At 42.8% G+C, this 13,266-nt stretch overlaps 1 protein-coding gene across 3 annotated transcripts in view; it reads left to right on the top strand.

The window, feature by feature from the left end:
* The window catches only part of CENPP (centromere protein P), a 218,820-nt gene that overhangs the window by 138,093 nt on the left and 67,461 nt on the right, over nucleotides 1-13,266 (top strand). The window lies entirely within an intron of this gene.

Raw genomic sequence — 13,266 nt, 5'->3', positions numbered from 1 at the left:
ACAGGTGGGCCAGGTCCCTGCACACTGGGCCCTGCCTAAGTCCCTGGCCCTATATGAGGAGCGACTAGGACCCGCGGCTCCAGGGCACCCCAGCTTGGACTTTCCCTCTCCAGGGTAGATCAGCTGTCACCACGGGCATTTAGGGGCACATGGCAGCAGGAGGACACCATTGTCTGGAAGGACAGTGTTCACTCACATTACCATTCACTCCTGGGAGAATGCCCAGTTCCCATAGCAGCTGGGACCTCATCCCTCCAGAGAGGCCTCTTTCTGTACCACCAGTGCCAGGTACTTGCAAGCAGTCTCTTGATGCCTGGATTTGGGGACCAGCCTGTCTATAAAGTGTGTCTCCCAGGGTTCGCTGAGTCAACTCTCCTGTCCTTTGCCACCACCCCAAGAAGTGGCACACGTCATAGTGAAGCAGCCATGGCCACAGGGAGCGTGTGGTGCCCCTGGGTGTGGGCGGTCAGTCCCCATAAAGAAGATGCACTTCCTTGGAGCTCGAGTGTGTGGCCTCCCAGAGCTGCAGGTCTGCTCTGGCTTAGAATCCTGTTTGGAAAAAAAAAAAAAAAAAAAAAAAGAATCCTGTTTGGTTCTGGTGCACGTGCTCCCATTTATTCTGTTGTGTGTAGTTCCTGTGTGTATGTGTTGAGTAACTGAGGCATCCTGAGGGTTGGACCACACATACTAACCTGGGTTTCATCAGAGCAGAGTTCTGTTGTCCTGCATCATGTGTTGTTTTGTTTTTTGACTTTCACAAGTCTGTATTACAATAATAAATACATAAGCACATCGCACTGGTACAGCTCGGCCACAAACCGGGTATGGGTCGGGAACCTGCCACCCCCTGTCAGTGAGGCTGTGGCAGCTTGCTCTGGGTCTAGCTTTCTTCACCTGGCATGCAGTGTTTTGGGGTCTGTTCCAGTGCAGTAGTCCATTTCTTGGTACTGTGCGGTGTGCTGGTGTGTACGACTGCGCCCCCAGTCAGAGCTCACATGTATGTTCCCTCGGGGTGCACCTGGGAGCACTCAGGTGTGCTTCAGTCTGTCGCAGGGCTCTTGTGTGTTTCTGTTTGGAATTGCTGTTCTTAGCGTGAGGGGGTTTGCAGCACTCCTGACAGGTGGAGCCTTGCCAGCCTGTGGCTCCTGTTTTTCACCTGGCAGCCCTGGGCAGGGGTGAGTAGTAGCTGCTCCTCCATGGGACAAGGGCTCCCTGCCTCTCTGCCTCTGCCTCACATCTAGAGAGCGGGAGGCTCTTCTCTGACACTGCTTTGCTGACAGTGTGTCATAGCCCCTTCCCCCTCTGCTGCGAGCCCCCCCGCCATGTCTGCCCTTGCACCTGGCTTCAATCTTTGGTTAGAGGTGTGGGGAAAGAAGCAGGCCCAGGAGCGGTGCTGGGGTGGGGGTGCCAGGCTGCTCTGCCCTATTCTGTGAACTCAGCTCCCCGGCCCTGCGGGAAGGCCTGCAAACACCACCACAGAGACGCTGCAGGTTTTCTCCTGCACCTGTGCTATAGTCATTCCAGACACCACCATGTGCTTCATCTCCCTAAAGTGTCGCGAGGAGAAAATCTTCCAGTTTTGGTTCTGGTAGACGTCCTTCGGTGGGACCTGATTCTTTTCTACACGTTTGTTATCTTTATTGTTTTTTTTCCTTCATCAGGCTTTGCTCTAAACATTGGAGAATTAGTTTTACTCTATCAAAACGGTATTGTTAGAAATTATGAATAATCTGCATATTCTTATAAACAAAACAGAACAAGTGATATTCTCTACACTGGCATTTTATGAACAGAAATGCTGATGATCACAGAAGGAACCTCACCACCGATTTCCTGTATAGCCTGATCTATTCCAACCATAGTGAAAATAAAAATAAATTGCTTAAGCCAAACTTGCATATAATTTTTTTTAAGATTTATTTATTTCAGAGAGAGAGGGCATGAATAGAAGGGGGAGAGGGAGAGAGGATCTCCAGCAGACACCCCGTTGAGTGTGGAGCTCAACATGGGGCACAGTCCCATGACCCCGAGATCATGACCTGAACCAAAACCAAAAGTCAAACACTTAATCAACTGCGCCATGCAAGCATACTTGTGTATAATTTCTCCGACCCCTTCCTGACCTCCTCCTCGTTGGGAAATAGGGAGCAGTGGTCATGGCCCAAACAAAGGAGAACTGGAAAGGCCATTGGGAATCATTGGCAAATTTCGAATGAAGTGGGTGGAGAGGGAGGAGGGTGTCTGTGGCCTCAGGAGACACCTTCCCAAGCCCAGGAATCACCAGGAGGTTGAGCTGTGTGATGTCTGTTCCGGCAACGTCTGGTAAGCTCTTCCTTCTGAGAGCATTGGGGTGGACTGTGGGGCATCTCCCCCAGTTGCTACAAGGACTTGTGTGGTTGATCACTCATTCCACAAAATGCTATGAATGCTGTGAGGAAAAGCAGGGAAGAGCTGTGGGGGAAGCCTGGCAGGACGTGAGGGAGTTTACCCTGCAAGTACGATTTTAGGAATGCTCAGAGCTATCAAACCTGAGGATATAAATACTGTAATCTGGAGGCTGTTGTGGGGGGGGCACTCAGGGTGGACTGGGCTCTGTGGTTTAGGATTAATTACTTACACTGCAGGTCATGATCTGTGCACAGTATTCAGACTGCAGATGTGTTTTGTTTGGAGCATATGGTATTTTTAAAAAACAGGAAGTTTTATGTCAAAGTCCAAATTTATAGCGTATCTTAAAAAACCAGTCTAACAAAGCTGGCCCTGACCTCCTGTGCAGTTCCAGCAATTGTCTGAACTGAGGCAGCAGCCTCCTTCCTGCAGGCTCCTGGTCCCGGGTCCCAGTCTTCTTGCCCTCCACTACCCCCTGTGCCTTTAGCCCATTGCAGGGTTTGCTCTGAAAATGAGTTAATGACATAAGTTGTCATTTAAAATGAATTGAGGGATCCCTGGGTGGCGCAGCGGTTTAGCGCCTGCCTTTGGCCCAGGGCGCGATCCTGGAGACCCGGGATCGAATCCCACATCGGGCTCCCGGTGCATGGAGCCTGCTTCTCCCTCTGCCTATGTCTCTGCCTCTCTCTCTCTCTCTCTCTGACTATCATAAATTAATAAAAATTAAAAAAATAAATAAAAGTTTAAAAAAAATAAAATGAATTGAATTTATTAATATTGAAGGACTTACTGCAATACGTTTTACAATATTGTATGGTTGTCAGATATTTTTAAATAATGCCTCAAAAGTCTGTTTACCTTGGGGAGTGAGGACAGATAATAGTTTTATTTTACTTTATTTTATAAGATTTTATTTTATTTTATAAGATTGATTTATTTATTGGATTTTATTTTTATTTTATTTCATGGGATTTTATTTTTATTTTATTTTATAGGATTTTATTTTATTTTATGGGATTTTATTCATGAGAGACACAGAAAAAGGTAGAGACACAGGCAAAGGAGAAGCAGGCTCCCTGTAGGGAGCCTGATGTGGGCCTCGATCACAGAACTCCAAGATCACGTCCCAAGCCAAAGGCAGATGCTCAATCACTGAGTCACAAAGGCGTCCTAATAGTTTTATTTTATTTATTTATTTTTTTAATTTTTTTTTATTTTTTATAGTTTTATTTTAAATAAACTTTTTAGCTCTTCCCACTGAGAAAACCCAGAAGTTCATGCATCTGACTTCCAAATCTGTGTTTCTAAAGACCGTTTCCCACTAGAAGGACCAAGGCTCCTAGGAGAAATGACAAGTAACAGGTTGGGGTCAGGGAAGGCGTAAGATATGCTTGAAACATCTAACACCAGCCAGCACCAGAGTGTACAGAGTTTACTGTGGATGCACGGATGGAGCGCAGAAGCTAGCGGGAAGACACAGCATGACCCCCTTACAACGCACAAGGATGGCCCTGACAGTAGCATGTCACATGCAAAGTCCTGTAATAACAGAAAAGAGAGTCAAAGGGACAACAGTTTTCCTGTAGAAGAATGTTAGCTGGTCAAAAGAGAAGGAAGCAGAGCTGGAAATTCACCTGCGGGGCCCCTCCAGAATGCTAACAGGTTTAGGCAAAGATAGTCTGTGGATGCTCAGACAACTACGTGGAGAGTTACTGGATGGTGAGAGACTCACACAGACCCAAAGTCTTACCTTATAGATTGTGTCTAACGACCAGGGGGAGGTGCTGGCCCCTCAACCAGATATCCCAGAATCACCAGTAACACGCCTGCCCAACATCACTTGTGTGGGATTCCTGCCAGATATGTACATCTAACCAGACAAATGCAGGTCAGGGGACATTTTACAAGATAGCTGGCTGGGGGATGCTTCAAAACAGCGAGGGGGCAACACTCCCCTGGACAAGGGTGCTGCTGTAGGTCGCTCACAGGAGACTGGGGGTCCACATGTGAACTATTCACACACACAGCCTCCAAGCATGTGATTGGGACTGGGGAACGCTGAGTGCGACAGTCCTGAGTCAGTGTTGTATTTCCTGTGTTTGGTAATGTGAGTGATTGTGATCATTGTCCCACGGTGACGTCAGAAGCTGTGTTCTCAGGGGTTTTCTCCTCCGGTCGTGGATGATGGTGTTGTGACATCTGCATTCAGATGCTCTAGCCTGTCCCCTGCAAATTCTTATGTGTGCATAGACGTGGACATAGGAGAAAGAGATAAAATGAATGGACAAAATAGTATTAATTGGTTAATGTATGAAGAGTGTAGAGATGTTTGTTGTTTTGATCTTTCAACTTTTCTATGGCCTTAAAAGTATTGCTAAGTAACTGGGGAGTGGGGAGGCAATTTGCCTTAATTTTAACTGATTTATCCTTACCTCAATTTACATGTAAAATTTTAAGTAAGCTGTCACCCTACATAGGGTTTCCTACCCAGGCTCAAGGAATCCGCAGAGAATTGAAAAGGCTTTATAAATCTCTTGATAGATGTGAAGTATGAGTTAGATTGTTTTTCTGCATGGAGGGATCGTCATTGGTTTACTGTATCCTCGATATGATTTGAAGGGGTCCATCCTTCAAATAGTTAAGAACTACTGCCCTAGAATTAGTATTTTAGACAGTATAAATTTGTAATTGTGAACAGAATTCTCAACTTATGTAAAACAAATCAACCTTTAGCAGATTCCAACTTATAAAAAGATTTGCTTCTATCAATTGATAGTTTATTTGACCACAGAGACTCTGTTACTTAGAAACACACCATGACATTTCAATAGCATGATGCATTCCTTTTCTGTTCCAAACTAAGACGTGTTTAGTGCAATCACATGTTATTTTTAATGCAATCTGCTTTCCCTTGTGTGGATTCACATTCTTCACATTTTGTGTAAAGGAAAAACTATGCTTGACTCTAAATTTTGATTGTATCCATTTTCATGTAGAGCGAAATGTAACTTCAAAGAAGAAATAATCATGCCTTTAATTTTCATTTGTGTGATCACTGAGACCTATTTGTAGAGTTAGAAACTCTACACACTTCTTTGCAAATAGCAGTGTGTGACAGACCAAATTCCAGCATGGCTCACAGTCTCAACCATCCCCGTTCAGCGTGTCAAGGCAGAGACATGTGAATAACATGTTAGAGGACCCCGAGGTGTTCGGGCGCACGTGCTCAGATGTGTGCAAACACACGACTGCCCTGCCCTGTTGACAGCAGTCTCTGCTGTCTCTTTAGACCCTTTACAAACTCCCGTGTGCTGTTGGATTAGGTTCTGTAGGAGCTATTGCTCACAGGGAAGCTGTGAGATACACACTCCCCTGGAGAACCGGCTGGGGGATGGGGAGGCCAAGGCTACAGACCCCTCGTGGTTCATCTCTGAGGTCGGAATCTTATCTGCAGGACATGTTCCTTGATCACATACTCTTCTAGTTTGACTGGTTATTTTAAATAGTTTTTCCCCCATTTTAGGTGTTATAAGTAATCACAGTGAATCACGTTTATAAGTCAGACTTACTCTTCTTTTTTGTAATAATCAGGATTTTTTTCAAATCAGTTTCTAAATCACTCCCAAGTCTGTGATGAAAAGTAATTTTGACTCTATTGAATCCCACACTGTGTGTTTCTGGAGACCCTGGCTGAGCATACTCTATGTTGCTTTTGCTCTTCTAGAGGGTGCGAGCAAAGGCTCCAAGCTTGGGAGGGCCACTGACGTGCCACAGCATGCCACTGGAGCCTGGCCCTCCTCAGAGTGTGTGCTGACCCCTGGCCCAGTGCAATATGCCCACTCCTTTTTCCACCCCGTTAAGGAATTGATTACCTTGAATAATTAATATCTACCATAGTAAGAGACCAGGCCACCTTGAGCGAGTCACTGAACCTGCCTGTCTGCCAGTTTCCTGATACCTGTCACTGCAGGAACAGATGTCCACCCTGTGCCCAGCACGTCATGGATGTTCCCTCATTTGACCTTTCCAGCAGCCTAGAAAAGTAGATGGTGGTCCCTCTAATGTCATGGGTGAGGAGACTGGAAATCAGAGTCTAAGTTATATGACCAAGTCCACAGCTAATAAGGGCTCCAGGTCAGAGCCAGCATACTTGTTCTTGATTTTTAGCTACAAGAGACATACATAAAAATAGAGAGAAAGATACCTCATGTTTCAATAGACTTCGGGATTTGCAGACCCTGGAGTCCTCTTGTGTAAGTTAGAGCTGACCGGAAACTTCTGTTTCCATGTGTGGATTTTTTGTGTTTTATTTTGTTTTTAGAGAAGGAGTGGGGAGGAGAGACAGGAGAGAGAGAGAGAGTCTTAAGCAGGCAGCATGCCCAGCCAGAGCCTAACGAGTAACTCAGTGTCATGGTCCTGAGATCATCACCTGAGCTGAAATCCAGAGTCGGACATTTAACCCACTGTGCCACCCAGACAGACACCCCTCATGCACACTTCTAATATTTACGAATTTTAAGTTGACTGAGGATCTGTGTTCACATTCAACTATGGACAGAAGAATAATTCAGTCATCTTCAGTCTGTAAATGTGTCTCTTACAAGGAAACTGTTTTCTAAATAAGAGAAGGAGGCAGAATAGATGTCAGAGAGGGTTTTAACCACCCTTTGAGGTTTCACTGAAACAGCAGAATTTGAGTAGTTCCTTCTTTTATGTCAGCATCCATGAACCTAGTAATTCTTGGTATATTTAAATGATGGCTTTCCAGAACATAGTCAGTGTTGTTGTTATGCAGAACAATCATATTCCCAGTCGTCAAAGCAATGCTTAGTTGTTTATGAGATACTCTGTGTTTTCTGATTGTCCGTGTTAGGAAATATTAATAAGATAAATTATTAATTTTAGGACCCTATACAAATCTTTTTCAGTTCAGCTTCTCACTTTTCCTTTAAAAGTCCTCAAAGTTTGCAGAAGCCTTTCTGTTTTGTTCAGGAGTGGTATTGATTTCAATGCTGGAGGGCTTGTGAGCTGATCAGTTGAGACCTGGCATCAGCAGTCATTTAGCACCAACTTGGTGCACAGAGTGGAGGAATCCAAGAAACAGCTTGTCTCTGTTCTTCTAGTTTTACAACTTTTTTTTTTTTGAGAAACACGATATATCCCCTCTCCGTCTACATGCAGTACCCCATATGCAATAAATACTCAGTGCGCACCTAACTTTTGTTATAAAATCTGTCACCAGGGTGGTGGCACATATCCCCAGCGCCAGGTGGGAAGGGGGCACATTGTGCAGAGCCCGGCTTCTAGATGCATCTTGTCTTGTTCCCCAGAAGCACCATGTGGTCAGACCGCATGGCTCAGGTCAGATGAAGACTGGCTGTGGGCTTGGCTCCTCCTCTCCCTTTTGCTTTTGGCAGCCAGTGCCCACTAGGCTTCAGCTCCCCTACCCGTCTTGTCACAGGCCCCTCAGAGTTGTCCTTGCCTATGAATTCCCGTTTTTCCCCACTCCTCCTACCACTCTGCCTGCACTCTGTGGCAACCCCCAAATTCATCACGTTCCGGCCCAAACTGTTCCTGTCAGCCTCTCTGCCACGTTCTCTCTGGCTCCCTTCTCTTCTGTGTCTTAGCTGGCAGTCAGACGTCCCAGCATATTTCTGCACAAGTCTCTGCCACACCTGTTCCTGTTTCTGCTCGTCCTCCTGTCACCTGTGCCGGTCGCACCAGCCATGAGGTGCTTGTTCATGCCCCTTCCCGACACCAGTGCTCACGATGGTCCTCCCTCAGATCTCACAAGACCCTCACTTGTCCTTGTGGTCGGTCAGCTCTCCTGAGCCTCCTGACTCCACTCATCCCTCTACTCCTCTGGCTCAGGTCTCGTGTCAAAGCCCCTCAAGCATGGTGCTCTTTCCTCCTCTAAATTCAGTGCCAGTTACCCCCTTGTTACACTATAGGCTTTGTTACCCCAGATCAAAATTTGTCAATTCAGGGAAACCATTTCTGCCTACAGCACATAACACTATGCTTAATGCAGTGTGTGCCTCCTGTAAAAATGGTGGTGTTTATCCTTTAGCTATATATCCAATCATCTGTGTTTTAAATTTTCACATACTTACCAAATCTAAAGATATCTTAAAGCAAGTGTTATGATTTCTTAACACTTCCCAATGAATTTTTTTAAAGATTTATTTATGTGAGAGAGCATGTCAGTGGGGGGGGAGGGCAGAGGGAGAGAGGGTGTCCAGCAGACTCCCTGCTGAGCGTAGAGCCCAACACGGGGTTTGATCTCACCACCCTGAGATCATGACCTTAGCCAAGTTCAGGACTCGGATGTTTAACCGACTGCACTACCCAGGGGCCCCCGAATGAATTTAAAGATCTATACTACATACCATTGAACAGTTACTGAAATAATCATCTTTTTGTATGTGAATGGGCCAGTCATGCTGAGCTCACTGCTCTGGGAAGTGTCCATACATACCAGAGGACAGTGTGCAGACACAGATTTCAACTAGTGCTGTGGGTAATTTTTGTCATGTTTTTTCAATTTAATTGAAGTATAATTAACAAACAGTATTAGTTTCAAGTGTAGAGAATTCAATATTCTCTATACATTATTCAGTGCTCATCATGATAAACATGCTCTTAATCCCCTTCACGTAGTTCACCCCTCCCTCTCACTCACCTCCCCTCTGTCAGCCAGTTTGTTTTATGTTTTAATCAGAGTCTGATTTTTTGTTTCTCTCTCCTTCCTTCCTCTCTCCCTTCATTAATTTTTCTTTAATTCCACATATTAGTGAAATCATATGGTATATGTCTTAGTCTGGCTTATTTCACCTAGCATTACACCCTGTAGATCTGTCCATGTTGTTGCACATGGCAGGATTTCATTCTTTCTACGGCTGAGTGATATTCCATTGTACATACACACCACATCTTTATTCATTCATCTATTGGACACATGGGCTGCTTTCATATCATAGCTATGTAAATCATGCTGCAGTAAACATAAGGGTACATATATCTTTTCAAATTAGTGTTTTCATTTTCTTTGGGTAAATACCCAAGAGTGGAATTACTGGATCATATGGTATTTCTATTTTTAATTTTTTAAGGTACCTCCATACTGTTTCCATAGAGGCTGCACCAATTCGCATCCCCACCAACAGTGCACAAGGGCTCCTTTTACTCCACATCCTCACCAACACTTGTTATTTCTTGTCTTATTGATTTTAGTCTTCTAACAGGTGTGAAATGATATATCATTGTGGTTTTGATTTGCATTTCCCTAATGAGTAATTTTGAGCATCTTTTGATGTGTCTGTTGGCCATCTCCACATCTTCTTTAGAGAAATGTCTATGCAGATCCTCTGCCCTTTACAATCGGATTATTTGTTTTTGGGGTGTTGGGTTATGTAAGTTCTTTATGTTTTTAGATATCAATCTGTTATCATTTATATCATTTGCAAATAACTTATCCCATTCAATGGGTTGCCTTTTTGTTTTGTTGATTGTTTCCTTTGTTACTCAAAACCTTTTTATTTTGGTGTAGTCCCAGTAGTTTAGTTTTGCTTTTATTTTCCTTGCCTCAGGAGACATATCCAGAAAAAATACTTCTATGATTGACAAATCATAGTCAAAAGTCAAAGAAATGACTGCCTGTGTTTTCTTCTAGGAGTTTTATGGTCTCACATTTAGATTTCTAATCCATTTTGTGTTTATTTTTGTGTATGGGATAAGAAAGTAGTCCAGTCCGTTCTTTTTTATATAACTGTCCAGTTTTCTCACCATTTGTTGAAGAGACTCTTTTTTCCACATTGTATATTCTTCTTTGTTGTAGATTAATTGGCCATATGAGGATTTATTTCTGGGAGTAGGATTGTTTAGGTTGATTAGTTTTATTTTTAATTTCGTAGAGGGGGGGAGAGGAAGGGGAGGGGAGGGAGGGGAGAGGGAGGGAGAGGGAGAGGGGAGGGATGAGGAGGGAGTACTAGCGAGTAGGCAGAGATGCTCCTTGTAAGCGATGTAACGCCTACAGAGACGACGATCAGCTCCTCTCCTCTCCTCTCCTCTCCTCTCCTCTCCTTTTCTCTTCTTCTCTCTTTTCTCTTCATAGGGAGTGAGAGCAAGTGCAAGCTCTCAGGAGGAGCAGAGGGAGAGGGAGAAAGTGAATCCCAAGCAGGCTCCACACCCAGCACAGAAGCTGACACTGGGCTTGATCTCAAAACCCTAAGATTATGACTTGAGCCGAAACCAAGAGTCAGACATTTAACCAACTGAGCCACCTAGGCACCCCTCAACGTGTCTGTTTCCATTTTGATTCCTACAGCTTTGTAGTATATCTTGAAATCTGGGACTGTGATAGTTCTAGCTTTGGCTTTGTTCCTTCTCAAGATTGCTTTAACTATTTGGGGTCTTTTGGGGTTCTGTACAAATTTTAGGATTATTCTAGTTCTATGACAAATGGTGTTGATATTTTGGTAGGAATTGTATTAAATCTGTAGATTGCTTTGGGTAGTATGGACTTTTTTTAAAAACAATATTGGTTCTTCCAAGCCATTGACAATGGAATGTCCTTCCATTTGTATTGTCTTCAATTTCTTTCCTCAGTGTTTTATTGATCTTGGAGTACGGGTTTTTCTCGTACACTCGAAAAACAAAGTTTTTCCTCTTTGGTTAAGTTTATTCAGTGTTTTATTGATCTTGGAGTACGGGTTTTTCTCGTACACTCGAAAAACAAAGTTTTTCCTCTTTGGTTAAGTTTATTCCTAGATATTTTATTTTAGGTGCAACTGTAAATGGGATTGTTTTCTTAATTTCTCTTTTTGTTGCTTCATTATTAGTTTATAGGAAAGCAACAGATTATTATATATTAATTTTGTATCCTCTGATTTTACTGTATTCATTTACCAGTTCTAGTAGTTTTATGGTGAAATCTTTTGGGTTTTCTATATATAGTATGTCATCTGCAAATAATGAAACTTTTACTTCTTCACAAATTTGGATGCCTTGTACTCCTTTTTTCTTGTCTGATTGCCATGGCTAGTAATTCCCAATACTATGTTGAATAAAAGTAGAGAGATTGAATATCCTTGTCTTGTTCCCGACCTTAGAGGGAAAGCTCTCACTTTTCCCCCTTGAATATGATGTTTGCTGTGGGTTTTTCATATATGGTCTTATTAGGTTGAGGTATATTCCCTCTAAGCCTATTTTGTTGAGGTTTTTTTTTTTTTTTTTTTAAAGATTTTGTTTATTTGAGAGAGAGATAACAAGAGCAAATATGAGCAGGGGGAGGGACAGAGAGAGAGGGAGAGCAGGGAGCCCAATATGGGGCTTGATCCTAGGACCCCAAGATCATGACCTGTCCCAAAGGCAGATACTGAACCGACTGACCAAGCTGCCCAGGCACCCCTGTTGAGAGTTTTAATTATGAATTGATGTTGTGCTTTATCAGATGCATTTTCTGCATCTATTGAGATGGTCATATGATTTTAATCCTTTTTCTTAGTGATGTCATGTATCCCATTGATTGATTTACAAATATTGAAGCACCCTTTAAATCTCACTTAATTGTGGTGAATAACTTTTTTTTAATATATTGTAGGTTTTAAGTGCTAATATTTTGAAGATTTTTGTATCTCTGTTCATCAGAGATACTAATATATAATTTTCAAATAATAGTAGGGGACCTTAACCACCCACTTAAATCAATGCACAGATAATCCAGACCAAAAATCAACACAGAAATAGTGTCTGTGAACAGCACATTAGACCAGATAGACCTAACAGATATATTCAGAACATTCCATTCAAAACCAGCAGAATACACATTCCTTTTCAAGTACACATGGAGCATTCTCCAAAATAAGTCATGTTTTAGGTCACAAAACAAGCCTCAAAAAAATTCCAAAAAGATTGAAATCGTATGATATATTTTATCCGACCATGATGCTGTGAAACTAGGAATCAATCACAAGAAAAAATCTGAAAAGAACACCGAATACATGGAGACTAAATAACATGCTGCTAAACAATGAATGAGTCAACCAAGAAATCAAAGAGGAAATCAGAAAGTAAATGAAAACACACTTGAAACACAATCCAAGATCATTGGGATGCGGCAAAAGCTGTTCTAAGAGGGAAAGTTAGAGCAATACAGGCCTCCCACAAGAAAGAAGAAAAATCTCAGTCAACCTAACCTTACACCCAAGGGAGTTAAAAAAGAAAAATAAAACCCAAAACCAATAGAAGGAAGGAGATACTAAAGACTAGAACAGAAATAAGTAAAATAGAGACTAAAAAGCAATACAACAGATCAATGAAACCAGAAGCTGGTTTTTTTGAAAAGGTAAACAAAATTGATAAACCTTTTGCCAGAAAAAATGAGACAGGACTTGGGACTCCTGGATGGCTCAGTAGTGGGTGTTTCCCTTTGGCTTGGGGCGTGATCCTGGGGTCCCGGGATCAAGACCCACATTAGGCTCCCTGCATCGAGCTTGCTTCTCCCTCTGCCTGTGTCTCTGCCTCTCTCTCTCTCTCTCTCTGTGTGTGTGTGTGTCTCATGAATAAATAAAGTCTTTAAAAAATATAATGAGACAGGACTCAAATCAGAAATGAGAGAGAATGCATAATAACTGACATCACAGAAATAGGATTATAAGAGAATATTATGAAAAATTATTTGCCAGCAAATTAGACAACCCAGAAGAAATGGATAAATTCCTAGACTCCTATAACCTCCCAAAAAGGAGTCAGGAAGAAGTAGAAAATTTGAGCATACCAATAACTAGCAAAGACATTGAATCACTCACTAATCAAAAAACTCCCCAAAACAAACAAGTCCAGGACCAGATGGCTTCACAGGTGAATTCTACCAAACAT

Source organism: Canis lupus, chromosome 1 (assembly GCF_011100685.1).
Source record: "Canis lupus familiaris isolate Mischka breed German Shepherd chromosome 1, alternate assembly UU_Cfam_GSD_1.0, whole genome shotgun sequence".
Classification (NCBI taxonomy): domain Eukaryota; kingdom Metazoa; phylum Chordata; class Mammalia; order Carnivora; family Canidae; genus Canis; species Canis lupus.
This window is presented reverse-complemented; position numbering and strand designations above follow the sequence as displayed.